Raw genomic sequence first — 14,459 nt, 5'->3', positions numbered from 1 at the left:
CCAGCTGATTGTAGCCGCTGACATCAGTGAGGCGATCAGGTCATTGCCTAATAAAAAAGCACCGGGGCCAGACGGTCTCACCTGTGAATTTTACAAAGAATACGCGGATGAACTGACACCCTATATGTTGGACATGGACAAGGAAGCATATGAATCGGGAATACTACCACCATCACTTAGAGAAGCCCTAATAATTAGCCTATTAAAAAAGATAAATCACCCTACCAATGCGACTCCTATTGCCCACTGTCACTTATCAATATAGATGCAAAAATCTTAACAAAAATTCTTGCCACTAGACCCCAACCATTAATATCGATGCTGGTACTCCCCGAGCAATCTAGATTCATTCCAGGCAGGTCCACGTCACACAATTTGTGTACAATTTTTGCAATGTTCCACACACTCGATCCTGAGCTTCGCACTGCGGCAGTGATACTGGATGCAGCCAAAGCGTTTGACTCTATTGAATGGGGGTATTTGTTTCACATAATACAACGCATAGGGATCCTTGATTTTTATAGTAGATGGATACGGCTGCTCTACACCGATCCAACAGCGAGTGTCCGGGTAGAAGGGTTCACATCAGATCCAATTCAGATCTGTAGAGGCACCAGACAAGGGTGCCCCCTATCGCGCTCCTCTTCTCCTTTATGCTGGAACCACTGGCTTGCATCATAAGGCAGCGGCACAGAGAGTCAGCCCTCTGTTTTGCACATTGTCCCATTAGCATTTCACTCTATGCCGACGACATGTTGCTTTTTGTCAGGGAACCACAAACATACCTAGCACAAATCCTGCACGAGTACATTAGATTTGCGCACTTATCCGGGGTTAACATTAACTGGAACAAATCAGTCATAGTGCCTTTGACCACGATCCCTGTCCCTTATACACTGGAGTTTCAACTTGAGTGGTCATCCGACACCGTTAAATATTTTGGAGTATGGGTTCATCGCGACCCGGAAATAGTTATCACGGAAAATTATGGTGCTGTCTGCACGTCATTGGAACAACAAGTAGATAGATAGACGAGGATGCCCCCATCACTAGCCGATCGCATAGCCCTTATTAAGATGACTGTTTTGTCCAGACTCTGTATTTATTCAGTAACATACCCATAAAACTGACCCACTTTTTCAAAACTATACGCTCACTGCTGGTGAGGCGAATATATACTTTTACTACACAGTTTTTACACCGCAATACCATCACAACGCGGTCATTACATCGACCGCGTTGTTACCACGTAGTGCCATTACAACGCAGGTCGTTACAACGACTTGCGCTAGATGGCGTGCTGGACTTAGGAATAGTGTGATTTACCATTCCAACTCCAGTGTGTTCAACACTAGGGAAGGTGTTGGAATAGTAAATCATACTATTCCTTAGTCTAGAGCGCCATCTAGCGCAAGTCGTTGAACGACTTGGGTTGTAATAGCACTGCGTGGTAACAACGCGGTCTATGTAATGATGCTTTTGCGGTGTAAAAACCGCATAAAGGTTGTTTCCCTGGTGAGGCTAGTGTGGGGAGGCAAACTGCCTTGCGTAAACTGGGATACACTTACCCTGGATTACGGTAAAGGCGGCTTTAGCGTACCAGACATGAATCTATACTATCTATGTGCACAGGCACAATATTTACAAACAAACAGTTGCCATTTACTTCAGAGGAATGAACCGAGAAGAATGAGTGGCACCGATACCCGGTCGGCCATGCTTGACAGGTTTGTAAGTGATCGAAAATTCACCAAGGTAATGGCCAATCATCTCAGGCTTGATCTCCACCTGGTTGACGGTCTTCCCGTAGTACACGCCCACCATGCTTCCCACCATCCCCGGGAGGATGATCATGTCGTGCAGGTGAGTCTTCACCACCTTTGGTTTGTCCATGGGAGGCACCTCTTTCTTGGCTTTGCGAAGGCACTTTAGGAGGGAGTGCTGCTTGCGGCTCAGGCCATGGTTCAGCCGCCGGCAGTGGCGGGCGCAGTACTACTGCATGATCTGCTCATAGGGCATGTCCAGCAGCTGGGCCAGGTCCACTCTCCAGTAGGTGAACTTCCTGAAAGCTCGCTTCTTTTTCTGCTCAACTTCTGCCATTTTGACAGCAGCGCTCGGAAGGTGTGTGCAACACTAGGGAAGGTGTTGGAATAGTAAATCATACTATTCCTTAGTATAGAGCACCATCTAGCGCAATTCGTTGTAACGACTTGCTTTGTTATAGCACTGCGTGGTAACAACGCGGTCGATGTAATGACTGCGTTGTGATGGTATTGCGGTGTAAAAACTGCGTATTAAAGGTTGTTTCCCTGGTGAGGCTAGTGTGGGGAGGCAAACAGCCCCGCGTGAACTGGGATACACTTACCCTGGATTAAGGTAAAGGTGGCTTTAGCGTACCAGACATGTATCTATACTATCTATGTGCACAGGCGAAATATGCATATTACTGGTATCAGCATCATGAAATCATTCCCAATGATGCGGTTGAAGACGATGATGCGCACCCTATTCCATTGAGATATATACTATTACATTCGCGCAGATACCCCCAAACACGAAATCAACACAATAGACACCACAATTGCAGCTTGGCAGGAATTGGGTCGGATGGCGGCGAAGCTCCCACTATATGCCCCCTTGCTACCACTAGCCCACCATGCAGTACTTTCGTTCACACAGGAGACGGGTGTGATGCACATTTTGAAATCGGTAGGCATACATAAAATGCAGGATATATACCTCAGTGGTAGCTTTCTCACAGTACATACGCAATAAATCGCTGTTATTTTTGTTTCAATTCCACAGACTTAAGAAAGCGATGCAAGCACATTACCACACCTTTCCCGACGAGCTCCCGTTGTTACAGACCTTACAGACTCTCTTTCTTAGCCCCACACGGCATAAACTGATTACTGAGCTATACAGAGCAGCAAGAGGTGAAAAAGTTACTACTACTGACAGAAGCCTCGATCGGTGGAATGCTAGACTGCATCCTCCACTTACTCAGAAGGAGTGGGAATATTGCTGCCAGCTAACTTCTGCATTTACTTCTAATAGCAACTTACTCAACATTCACTTTAAATTTTTACACCAAGCATAGCATACCCCACTTAAACTGCACAAATATGGCCTGCGGGACAATGATGCCTGTAAAAGATGTGGGGAACAAGGGGCTGATTTCTGGCATTTGGCCTGGGAGTGCAATCAGGTAGCTGGGTTCTGGGTAGATGTCAAACACAGACTGCAGACTATGACTGCCCTGCAATGCACCCCACAGGTGTGTCTGCTGTGCTACACGCCATTTCTAAACGGTGTTACAGGTAAATTTGTCAGAATTGCTTTACTGCTGGCAAAGAGGACAGTGGCGATGAGCTGGGAGGGCTCAGCTCCCCCACGATCAGACAACTGGATAAAAGACCTTGTATATTGCAGGGAGAACCTAGCACCATATGCAGATGACCTCCCGGCTCCATCTTGACCTAAAGACATTTGGGAGCCACTGCTGCAATATTTGAGATCTAAAGAACAAGAAACGCTTTCAGAATGTGAAATTGTATAGTACTGTCAATGTGCATTGCTTAATCAAATATCTGTGTTAACAAATCTGATTGTATTGGAGCGAAAATAAGCAGCAAATCTGGACAGCCACGAGTCGTTTGTTTTAACCTGTTATTGTGAAATATATGATGTTGATTCTGTATGCAACATGTGTATCTGAAAAACTAATTAAAAAAAACAACAACAAGAAAAAACATTGCTCTCCTTGCAGCCCTCTCCAACTCGAACTGGACTTTTGGCACAAAGCTTGAGAAGTAACCTTCAGCGGGACTAAGCTGGGACTGTATTTGACCCGTGCTCCATCTTGGTGAGCCTGAATGTTTGAACTGCCCTGGTCCAGCAAAACCAGATATCCTGAGTTGGTGCTTTGCGCTTTTCAGCTCTATCTTCACTTAAAAAATCATAACTCCGGTTCTACTGATTGGACTTTTGTCGTTTTGGTCATTTTGTTTATTATATTTTGCTCTATGTTTCTATCCTGGTGTTGGATCATTCTTTTGTGGTGTTTTAATGTTTGGAGTATTGCACAAATACTTTACACATTGCCTCTAGGTTAAGCCTGACTGCTATGTGCCAAGCTACCAGGGTTTTGAGCACAGATAAATTTGGGATTTCCGTGTGTCTTACCCTCACAAGAATTGTGGTTGTTGCTTGACCAGGGGGCACACCCCAGTCAACCAGTAACCCAATTTCTCACACAATCCAGTGTGGTGGAAGGTGGAAGGGATTATGTGTAACAGTGAATGATAGTGACAGCGAGACAACAACATTGTGGTGGGATTGATTGGTGTTATTAGCAAGAGGAGTATGTGGTAACAAGGTCGTGAAGATCAACTTGCAAGCATACTCTGGGCACTAATGCATGCAAGGAAAATGGGCCCCCATACTCCAGATGTGTGCCTACATGGATTTGGATCACTGCATCACATGTTGTACCAAATTAATGGGATGGGCCTTCAAACGGGTCCTGTAGTTGTTCTTGCCACATGAATCAAGGAGAATGAAACCAAGGACACAGGACCATGACACCACAGATGTTCTAATGCAAAGCACTGGACGTCATCTCAGGGTTACTGATGCAACAACCATAAGCCCTCCATAGTTACTTCAGTGGGATGGGTAGATGCTACTTTCCTCCTCATATTGCTGATTTGCAAATGTTCCACTGAGGACAATCGGTCCACCTGGTATCTATTCTAACATCGACTCACCCAACCCTGTCCCAGAGCTTCCAAGTGATTACTTCTAGCAATGAAAGGATTCAAGCTTAAATAGCAGGTGTGGCAAAAAGACACAGAGGTGTTAATGCTGCATTTGGCTCCAATTTACCAGGACTGTAAGGAGGCTGCTGATGATATGGCAAGAGGAAAAAACTACCCTTACCACCCCAAGCATGATATGCAAGAGAAATGTCTACAGATGTCCACACCACAACACTTGGTGAAATGCATGGAATGGTGCACACACATTGAGCTGCAGGTGTCCAGAGAAGGGGTACATTGTGTTGTGTGCATGCCTGAAGAGCACAGAGGCATTGATTGACTGGGATCATGCCTCAAAGCAGACATGATCTCCCCCATGCTCCCATAGACAATGAGAGCATGGGGGAGATTTTCCCCCATGCTCCCTTTGTCTGGCCCATGGGGGTTAGATTTTCATGCTAACCTTCATGGGGCATCATGCTGATACAGCCCTGACAAGTGCCACGCATCACAGGTCAGACTAACGCATTTCAGTGCAGATCCGCACATCACAGCACCGAAATGTAACATCACACTGGTTTAGAAGTTTCTCTTGACCTTCCCGTTGCTCCTGATGCTCTCACTGTTCTACAGATATGGGCTGAAGCCAGTCTCCCTTCCCTCTACTGCTGCATTTAAAACACTGGCTGTGAGTTCAGCACTGTTTTTTATTGTCTCTTTAAAAAAACACACACATATATTGCTGACTGCGTTTTTTGATGGGTACTTTTTTAACTTGCTCAAAGTTTGAAAATATGAGGTTTATTTACAAGACCCTTGCGCTGACCGTACGCCACTTTTCCCATAACATCGTGCTTTTATTAAGTTCTGTCACAACATCAAGTTTGATAGTACTTTTAAGTTAAGAGAATGTGGCACAGTTGGAGGCATTTTTTGATATAAGTAAATGTATCTGAATACAGAGCCATGCATTGAGTAAAACTGTTCTCGTGATGTTAATTCTATAGTCAATAACAATAAACACCTCATTTGTAAATGCCATCTTAAGCAGCAGTAGTAGCTCAGAAGAATGTAGTGCTAAAAAGGAGAGCATGCTTCTTTTGGCCTTTTCAAACTTGAGCACACAGCCAGCAAGGGTTGACTGATAGACTTTGAGAAGACTGAGCAGTTTCCACCTAATTAACTTTGTGTAGAAACAAACATTATGCTGCAAGTCCCCACGCGTTTCTGCCTGGACATAAAGTCCAGGAAAAATGTATCCAGGTTGGTGTTGTAGGTGCCACTTTCTTCTTGGTCTGACTTATTATCCTCCAGCTAGCTTTAAGAACGAAACTACAAATCCCAGAATGCAACCTTGTTCTTGGCTAAAAAGGCAAATAACGGATGAAGGGGACACTTGATCCTTTCTGGAATGTATCTCATTACATGGGCATAACCACTGTACTCGTGGTAAAGGATGAATCAAAGTGAATCTAGTGAGTCATCTGAATGTCACACAGAACACATACAGAACATGGCAATGTCACATTTCAGCAATCTGAAAACTCGGTAGCTGTGCTAATATCGGGGACAAACGGAGGGGGCTCACAGAATATATGAAAGGGAAACGAGGCAAAACTATGTGCCAGATCTCAGAGATGCGCCAAGGTCGGTGGTGTTATTATTCTTATCCTTATTATTATTAAATTTGTTAGGCGCACAGCTATCCTATTGGGGTTTCCCGGCGCAAATGAGTCTAAAATTAGACTAAGTAACTAGGCCAGTTGCTGGATGAAGAGCCAGGTCTTAATGTCTATACGGAATTTTAGGTAAGATGGTTCCTGTTTCACATGGTTAGGAAGAGAATTCCAGAGTTTAGGTCCAAGGTACGAGAAAGAGCGTCCGCCCATTCTTGTCAGTTTGAATCTGGGAAGCGCCAAGTTACCCAGAGTGGAAGAACGCAAGGCGTGATGCGGCGTGTAAGGGCAAATAAGCTCACGTAGATACACTGGGGCTGCGCCTTGCTTTATTTAGAAAATATGTCAGAGAGCCTTAAATTTGATACGGCTGCCAATGCAGAGCCAGTGAAGATTATGAAGAAAAGGAGTGACAGAGGTTTTCCTTGCGATGTGACAGAGAAGGCGCGCTGCAGAATTTTGGACCTCTTGTAGCCTCTTCAAGAGTTCCCTGTTGCAACCTAAAGAAAGGATGTTCCCGTAGTCCAAACGGGAAATAACAAGAGATTGGACTACGTTTCTTTGTGTAGAAGCAGGGAGCATCCAGATTATTTTCCGCAACCATCTTAGTATGGAAAAACAAATGGCAGCGGTGCTCACTGCTTGTTGCCACATGGAAAGTTGGCTATCAATAATGAACCCTAAATTACGGGCCTGGGCTACCGGCTGAGGAAATGAACCCATTTCTTGAGGCCAATGAGAGTGGTTCCAGAGATGTTTATTTTTGCCCAGGATGATGACCTCCATTTTGTCCCCGTTTAATTTTAGGCAGTTGGTATTCATCCATTCCGAGACTTGAAACAAACCACTCCTTAAGGAAGATATTGTGTTGTCTTTAGAAGAGGATAGCGAAAAAATAATTTGAGTGTCATCTGCATAGGAGTATAGGGTGAGCCCTGCGTCCTCAACGATGGTAGCAAGGGGATACACATAGATATTAAAAAGTAATGGACTCAAGGTAGAAGCCTGTGGAACTCCATATGCAGATGCACGGGAAGTGGAAGAGGAGCCAGAGGAGAAAACCTGAAATGAACGGTCACTAAGAAAAGAGGTCAGCCATAACAGGGCTGGACCTTCCACACCTGCTAACTGAAGAGATTTCAACAGGATAGGGTGAGACACAGTATCAAACGCTGCGCTCAAATCTAATAAGATGAGCGCCATGGTCTCACCCTGATCTAAGCAATGACGTCTTCATCAAGTGCCCCTTGGGATGGAGAAGGGAAGGCAGCATCTCGAGCGAGTGTCCATGGCCCCCACAAGAGAAACATCTTGAGAGTGTTAATGCCTTCAAAAATGCATATTCTCGGCACGGATGACAATTATATGTGCACATCTAAAGCAAATGCGCAGTACAGAAACTGTCATAAAGCAGAACATTGTGTCCATACCTAAAGTCAATATTTCAAATGCAGACATGTTTTGACCCTAAACCCAAACACCGGAATCTCCCAGTGTTCAAAGATGAACACTCGAGACTCGCATTACTCTGTTAAATACAGCACACCTGCAGTAAAAAAGCATAAACCACTCAGATGTCCCTTTATTCCGCTTTACCTATTTCACAACTGCAATTCCTAAGCATTAGCTGAAATAAATCGATCGGTGTGGCCGAGGTCCCTTCCTGGAGTATATGAACACACTCCGTATCGAAGAAGCCTTGAAACCATCACGTCCTTGACAAGGTGCATTTCTAGCCTTATGTGGATAAACTGCTGGAGCTTGCTTCCCCGCACAGATGTAGCGCTTGACCACCAGGGGCGCCAGAAGACGCCGCAGCCTCACAGCAAGGTTCAGGTCAGGTGTGATGACGACAACACAGGCCAGCCCTAAGCCACTGCGGCGCCCTCTCACTCTGCACACGTCACTACTCCCCGCGCTGATGACGTCCCCTGCCCTCCATCAGCACGCGGGCTCCTCACCGCTTGGACTGCCTTAGCTGACCTGCTTTGCAGTTGGGTGACTAAATGCAGTTTCAAATGACATTAAAATTACAAATCCGCTGAACTCACGATGACCAGCAGACTGCCTCAGTACATACATCTTTAATGCACGGCCATTGTTCGACCTTCTCTGCCTAGGGCCCTTCTTGCTTTCCATGACACTTTCGTAAGTAACCATTTCTAATCCCTCCCTCCCATACCCCCCCTCCCCGCGAAGAGTAAATCAGCAGAGCCAGACCCCAGGAAGCGTCTCTTAAAAACACAGGGGCAGATTTACAAGCCCCTTGCAACACATTTACGCCGCCGTTGCGTCACTTCTGTGACGCAGCGGCGGCGTAAACCATGCGCCATGTTGCGCTAGGAGATGTGTCACGTTGTAAAGCCCTGCGCTACATTAAACCTGCGTCAGGTTTAATGTATGCAGGGTGGGCGTTTCGTTGGAAAAAGCCTCGGAAAAGTGACGCAGTGAAATCTACAAGATTTCACTGAGTCACTATTCTGACGCTGCTGTGTCAAAACCCTGGGGCAGATTTATATCGGACTTGCGCCACTTTTACACCGCTGTTGCGTCACTTTTGTGACGCAGCGGCGGTGTAAACACTGAGCCATGTTGCGCCCCATTTACAACGTGACGCATCTAGGGAGATGCATCACGTTGTAAAGCTTGCGCCACATGTGGGCGTACCTGCACAGGGGGGGGCGTTCCGGCGCAGGAGTGCCTCCGAAAAGTGGCTGAGTGAAATCTACAAGATTTCACTCAGTCACTTTTCCGGCCATGCTGCGTCAAAACCCTGCGTCTGCTTGAAGCAGGCGTAAGGATTGATGCAGCATTTTAAAGATAGGGCACCCCGAGCCTTGCTGGAGCTGCGTCGCGCTTGCGACGCAACTCCAGCAATGTGCCAACCTTCCGCCATCAGTTTATCCTTGCGCCACGATGCGCTGCATTGTAAATGTGGCGCATCTATTGTGGCGCAAGGGTAAACTTTCATGACGCATCTTTCCTGGCGCATCCCTGCTGATTTGCAGGGATGCGCCAGGAAACATAAATCTGCCCCCCTGCGCCTACCTGAAGCAGGCGTAAGGCGTGACGCAGAATGTTAGGTATGGGAAGCCCCTGAGTATTGCTGGAGTTGCGTCGCGCTTGCGACACGACTCCAGCGATGCGCCGCCCTTACGCCATCAGATGCGTCACGCATCTGCTTGTCTTTGCGCCACGATGCGCCCCATTATAAATGCGGCGCATCTCCGGTGGCGCAAGGGCAAACTCGCGTGACGCATATTACCTGGCGCATGCCTGCTGATTTGCAGGGATGCGCCAGGGAACATAAATCTGCCCCACAAGAGTTTGAAAGCAGCGCAAATTAAACAACTGCAGCTCATTCAGGACAAATGAGCCCCACTCCCCCTCGGCCCGGTGAAACTGCACTGGATGCACCACTGCTAGCTCCGCCCCTGCCTGTAAGCGGCTGATCTCATGAAACTTTGCAGGTTGCAAAAGACACATACATGGCTAGGTCAGATATTTTTCCTTCCTTACTCATTTTCATGCTGTTGGAAAAAAACATACACGGAAGACTGCGACAGCGACTCTGTAGAACGATGAGATTTTTGGGGAAATACTGCAAATGCTTCGGTAAGGGGGTCTCTTTACATGTTCGATTTCGTTATTGATCTTTTAGAACTCAATTTGTGTATTGTTTAGCTGTACCTATCAGTGTACGACACATTATGTCAAATCCCTCCCCTTCCGTCTTAGAGCCCCCCTCAATGACTGTAGAGGCATTTGACCCATACATATAATGTCACCGAGAGGGTCGGGATCTATGAATAGAAGGCAGAGTTATGCGCAGAAGTGTCCACGGTGCACAGTCCAGCACCCCTGGCCATGGTGGCGAGGATGGGTCGCTGCAGTGTGTCTGCTCCACAACACTAAACCCCCTGGATAGAGATACACTGTGGGGTGTCCTTGGATGGCTGGTCTACATTATCAGGGGCTGTATAGGGATACATGGGCCTCGCTGAGGTTCACTGCAGTCAAGAAGAATGGTTCAGGCCTATGTTTGGTCATCCTGGTGTCACACAGAGTATTGCAATTGTCATTTAGATCTACATTGGATTGCTCTTTGGCTGCTTATTTAAATTGACAGTATTGTGTAGAACAGGCGTCTCCTGATACGATGGAAGTTTGCATCTTAATTATGATGTTTAAGCTAAGAGTTCATTTCTTTTCTAGTGTGTGAGCTTGGGTTGTGATTTGTAAGTCAAGACGGTTGTGTTGGTTCTCCGGAACTGATACGGTGGCACACGACATCATATATTTGTGAATTCTCATACCATTGTTGAATTGTAGCACAACCTTATTTCGCTGATATTATTTGACCAAGGTGTGTCAGCAGAAGATACAGGCTTATGGTTCATGAAACCCAATCTAGAAACACTTTACGAATATGTTAGGGTTACTAAGTATCTGTCAGACCATTCTGCAGGAAAACGCTCTGAGAATAGCCTCCGACTTCAACTGTCCCAGGCCCATGTCGACCTGCCCTAGGCCCATGTTGACCTGCCCTAGGCTTAGTCTTTAACACTTTTGGTCTGCAAGAGGTAACAATGAGGCCCTTCCAGTAACCGCAATGCTGCCGACACTAGAATAGCACCTAAGCAGATGGTGCCTCCTAAAAGGAGCCACTGAGGAGGAAAAAGCCCACAGGCAAAAACCTCCTAATGGCAAATATACATCACCAAAAGATTGTACCTGAAGATGGACCCTAAAGCAGGGGGAACACAGGAGATTCCATGAACTGCAGGATCACAGAACAGAATTCACAGGAGCGAGGAACACACACAAAGGCAAAAGTATTGCATCGCAGGTAGACAAAGGAAAAAATGACCTTTTATACCAGTAGAACAGGAATTGCGTCACAGGAAGGTACAGCGTGCATGATGGTTTGGGAAGGAGCTGCTATCTTGGATTGGGTCGTGTAACATTCAGGAGATGTTGACCGTGTGCAACCAACCAGCTTCCACCAAGGAGAGGAATAGGCTCGCAGGTGATGGATGGTACTGGGGAGCTGGCCACTGTGAGGTAAGGTTGCAGGAGTAAGTCCAAGGTGGCCCGTATGCCTCTTCCCCACTGCTCGGAAGCCTCGCGTCCCGCACGTTTGGGATGGGAGCAGAGATAGCTCCCGTACACGATTCTGGCACAACAGTATCTGATTATTGCTCGTCAATTCTGTGTAACCGTCACTCTTCCAAAGTAGTATGCTGTTGTTTAATGCATTCATATGAAGTGAGCATTTTGCTTAAATTAGGTTCATATCAATTATTTATGATTTTCGCTTTTATGATATATTGTAGTGTTGGTTTTCAGCATTTCAGCTGTTTTGTTAAATCAATAGAAAACCTTTTAAACTAAGAAAAACTTTCTGTGTATTATTGGATCTTGATGTTGTCGGTGAGCATAGATCTGATGAGCTGCATGTAGACATTCAAGATGATGGGGAAGAAGGTGGATCCTACGGGTACTCAATAGACCAGGAGTTTCTGGGATTGTGAAATTCCCATCTGGACAAGCTGGTGGCAATCGGAAAAGTAGAATGTGTCAGTGAACTCCATGTATATTTCCAGGGTGTGTGTCAAGTTTCAGAATGGATCAATCTGACTGTACCAGAGGCTTCTGAGAGACCATTGAGAATCAGGAGACATGGCTCAATTTTATCCAGTTATCTAAGGAGTAGCTGACTGTGTTGCTTTGTGGCTCGAAGCTAGATTAATAGTCCTGTAGAAAGTTATTCCTATTGATCAGTTCTAGAGATGGGTTGTAAAATAGTTTCTTGAGTACTTTTTCAACGAATACTTGGTAGGTGATTAGGAGGAAGCCAGAGATTGTCTGGCCTAGGGTAGGTTTATTCAGCAGAGGGAGGATTAAACCGGTGTTGATGGCATCTCTGACAATTCCTTTGATTAGCGGGCACTTGAGAATGTTCAGGAAAGGTTTGGGGGCATCTCCGTAAAAAGATTTTACGAAGGATGATGGTAGGATATTGTCCTTATAGGAGGTGGCCTGGAGAAAGTTGAGGATATGGGTGAGTTGAGAGAATGTGTTGCGCAAGTTATGACTTTGGCGTAATTCTACAATGGGTGCTTTCCCACCCACTGGTGAACTTGGTTCAATGCACCAGCGATGAATGTGAAAGATAAGTTATTGTAGCCCTGGAAAACACTTTTCAATGGGTAATTGACATAGAAGTATTGCTTTTGGGTTACTAACAATCCCATAAAGGGATCAGGGGCACTGTGGAAACAGCAACAACCCGTATTTCGTAATTCACAGTATCACGCACACAGTACTAAGAAGAATGAACACTTTTAAGTTAAAAGTAATTATACTACAGGGACAGTCTGTTTCGCAGTACATCTAAGATAATTACACAGAATATTATAAAAACAGCAATGACTAACCTTATAAGTAACAAGAATAAAATGAACATTTCTAGCATTGTTAAAATAACATTTACATTTTATCCAGACCCTAACACTTTATGCTTATCATACGCGCAATACTATGAGAGCATGAATGGCAGAGCAACTTGCAGTCTAGAAATTCTTATGGAGACACACTGCATACCTTGTTGACAGCAAAAGCAGTTTTTATCAGCGGCAGCAGTCTGTTGGTCTTCCTTTGGCACTTGGCTTTATCAGCTTCAGGCGAGATGTAGCATCTGCAAAGTGAGAAGTGCTCTGGCAGCAGGAGAGTCCGTCTCTGGTAGAATCTCGGGCAATAATCTAGGTGGAGACCCTCTTCTGATAAGTGGTCAAGTAGCAGTCCTTATATCCTAAATCTTATCAGAAATTGGACTTTCTGACATTAGTTGAGGACTGTCTGACATAGATTATGTGCATCAAGGTATGTCTTCCAAACGTTCTCTTATGAACATTGAAGGCAAAAGGACATCAATTCCGACTACATTCTTTTTGTTATATGTCTGTATGTGTTGTTATTTAACCTTGACATGGTGAAGAGGAGACATTTGACCCAGACAAATGTTGCATTAGATGTATGTATGTCATTAATCGAAGAAATTGATGACATCACAGTTCCTCGAAAGATAAGGACTGGTGACATCTGTGTTAAAAGGCAGACATGACAATGATGCTGCATGAATCAAGGATTATGGCGATGTCCATTGTCTAAGTTAAAGACGATAACAGCCTCCATAATCTAGACTGGAGTCAGGGCATACATAGGATGGAGTCGGTCCATAGGGACTTTACGTCAAATGTAATTCGAAAGCTTTCTACTTGAAGGTGGGTTAGTAGAAGACTGGAATCAGAGTGGATGTCTGTTTTGTGTTGTTGAAGTCGAACCGAATCGTGTTAAGTTTCTTGCTGTGGAGTGATTGGTGATTTGTTGAGTGAAGTTAGAATGAAGGGCCTGGGAATGGGCTGATGCAATGTTTGACAGCCTTAAATATTACTTTATTTCTGTTGGTCACTATTTTGATTCTAGCCATGGATAAGGAGGCAGCGCTGTGAGCAGAGCACTTCGACTTAGAGGAGGTCCTCAGGGGTAATGATCTGTCTTCATTTAATTTGTATGCATATAGCATGCTTGCATTCAGGGTTCCCAGGCGTACCATGGTTCAGAACATTTAGGTTTAGAGGATTATGTTTTTAATGGTTAAGTACATTCAACTTGCAATGTTCTAAAGAACACCTGAGTACATCAGATTGTTGACATCAGATGTGGGCTAGTGGGTGTTTCAGTGTTTAATGGATTCTTTCTGGAATGCATCAATCTGAAGGACATTTAAGGAAGACTGTTAGATGTGGCATCATTGGCATGGGTTTGCCCTGTATTTTTTGCCTTTGCCTTCTGTGTTTTTGCTCTGTGTTGGACTTTGTTTTTCTAGTTGAGATGCTATGTAAATTATTGTTATGGATTGGTGTTTCCATAATTGGCTTATTTGCTTTACTAGTCAGTCCCTAGTACAGTGCACTGTGTGTGCCCAGGGCCTGTAAATCAAATGCTGCTAGTAGGGCCG

The 14,459-nt window shown here is 45.2% G+C and overlaps 1 pseudogene; it reads right to left on the bottom strand.

The window, feature by feature from the left end:
- Nucleotides 1–1,646: 1,646 nt before the first annotated feature.
- LOC146854188 (small ribosomal subunit protein uS19 pseudogene) lies at nucleotides 1,647–2,100 on the bottom strand (annotated as a pseudogene).
- Between the last annotated feature and the right edge of the window lie 12,359 nt (nucleotides 2,101–14,459).

The sequence above is a fragment of the Triturus cristatus genome, chromosome 4_1 (assembly GCF_964204655.1).
Source record: "Triturus cristatus chromosome 4_1, aTriCri1.1, whole genome shotgun sequence".
In the NCBI taxonomy this organism is placed as follows: domain Eukaryota; kingdom Metazoa; phylum Chordata; class Amphibia; order Caudata; family Salamandridae; genus Triturus; species Triturus cristatus.
This window is presented reverse-complemented; position numbering and strand designations above follow the sequence as displayed.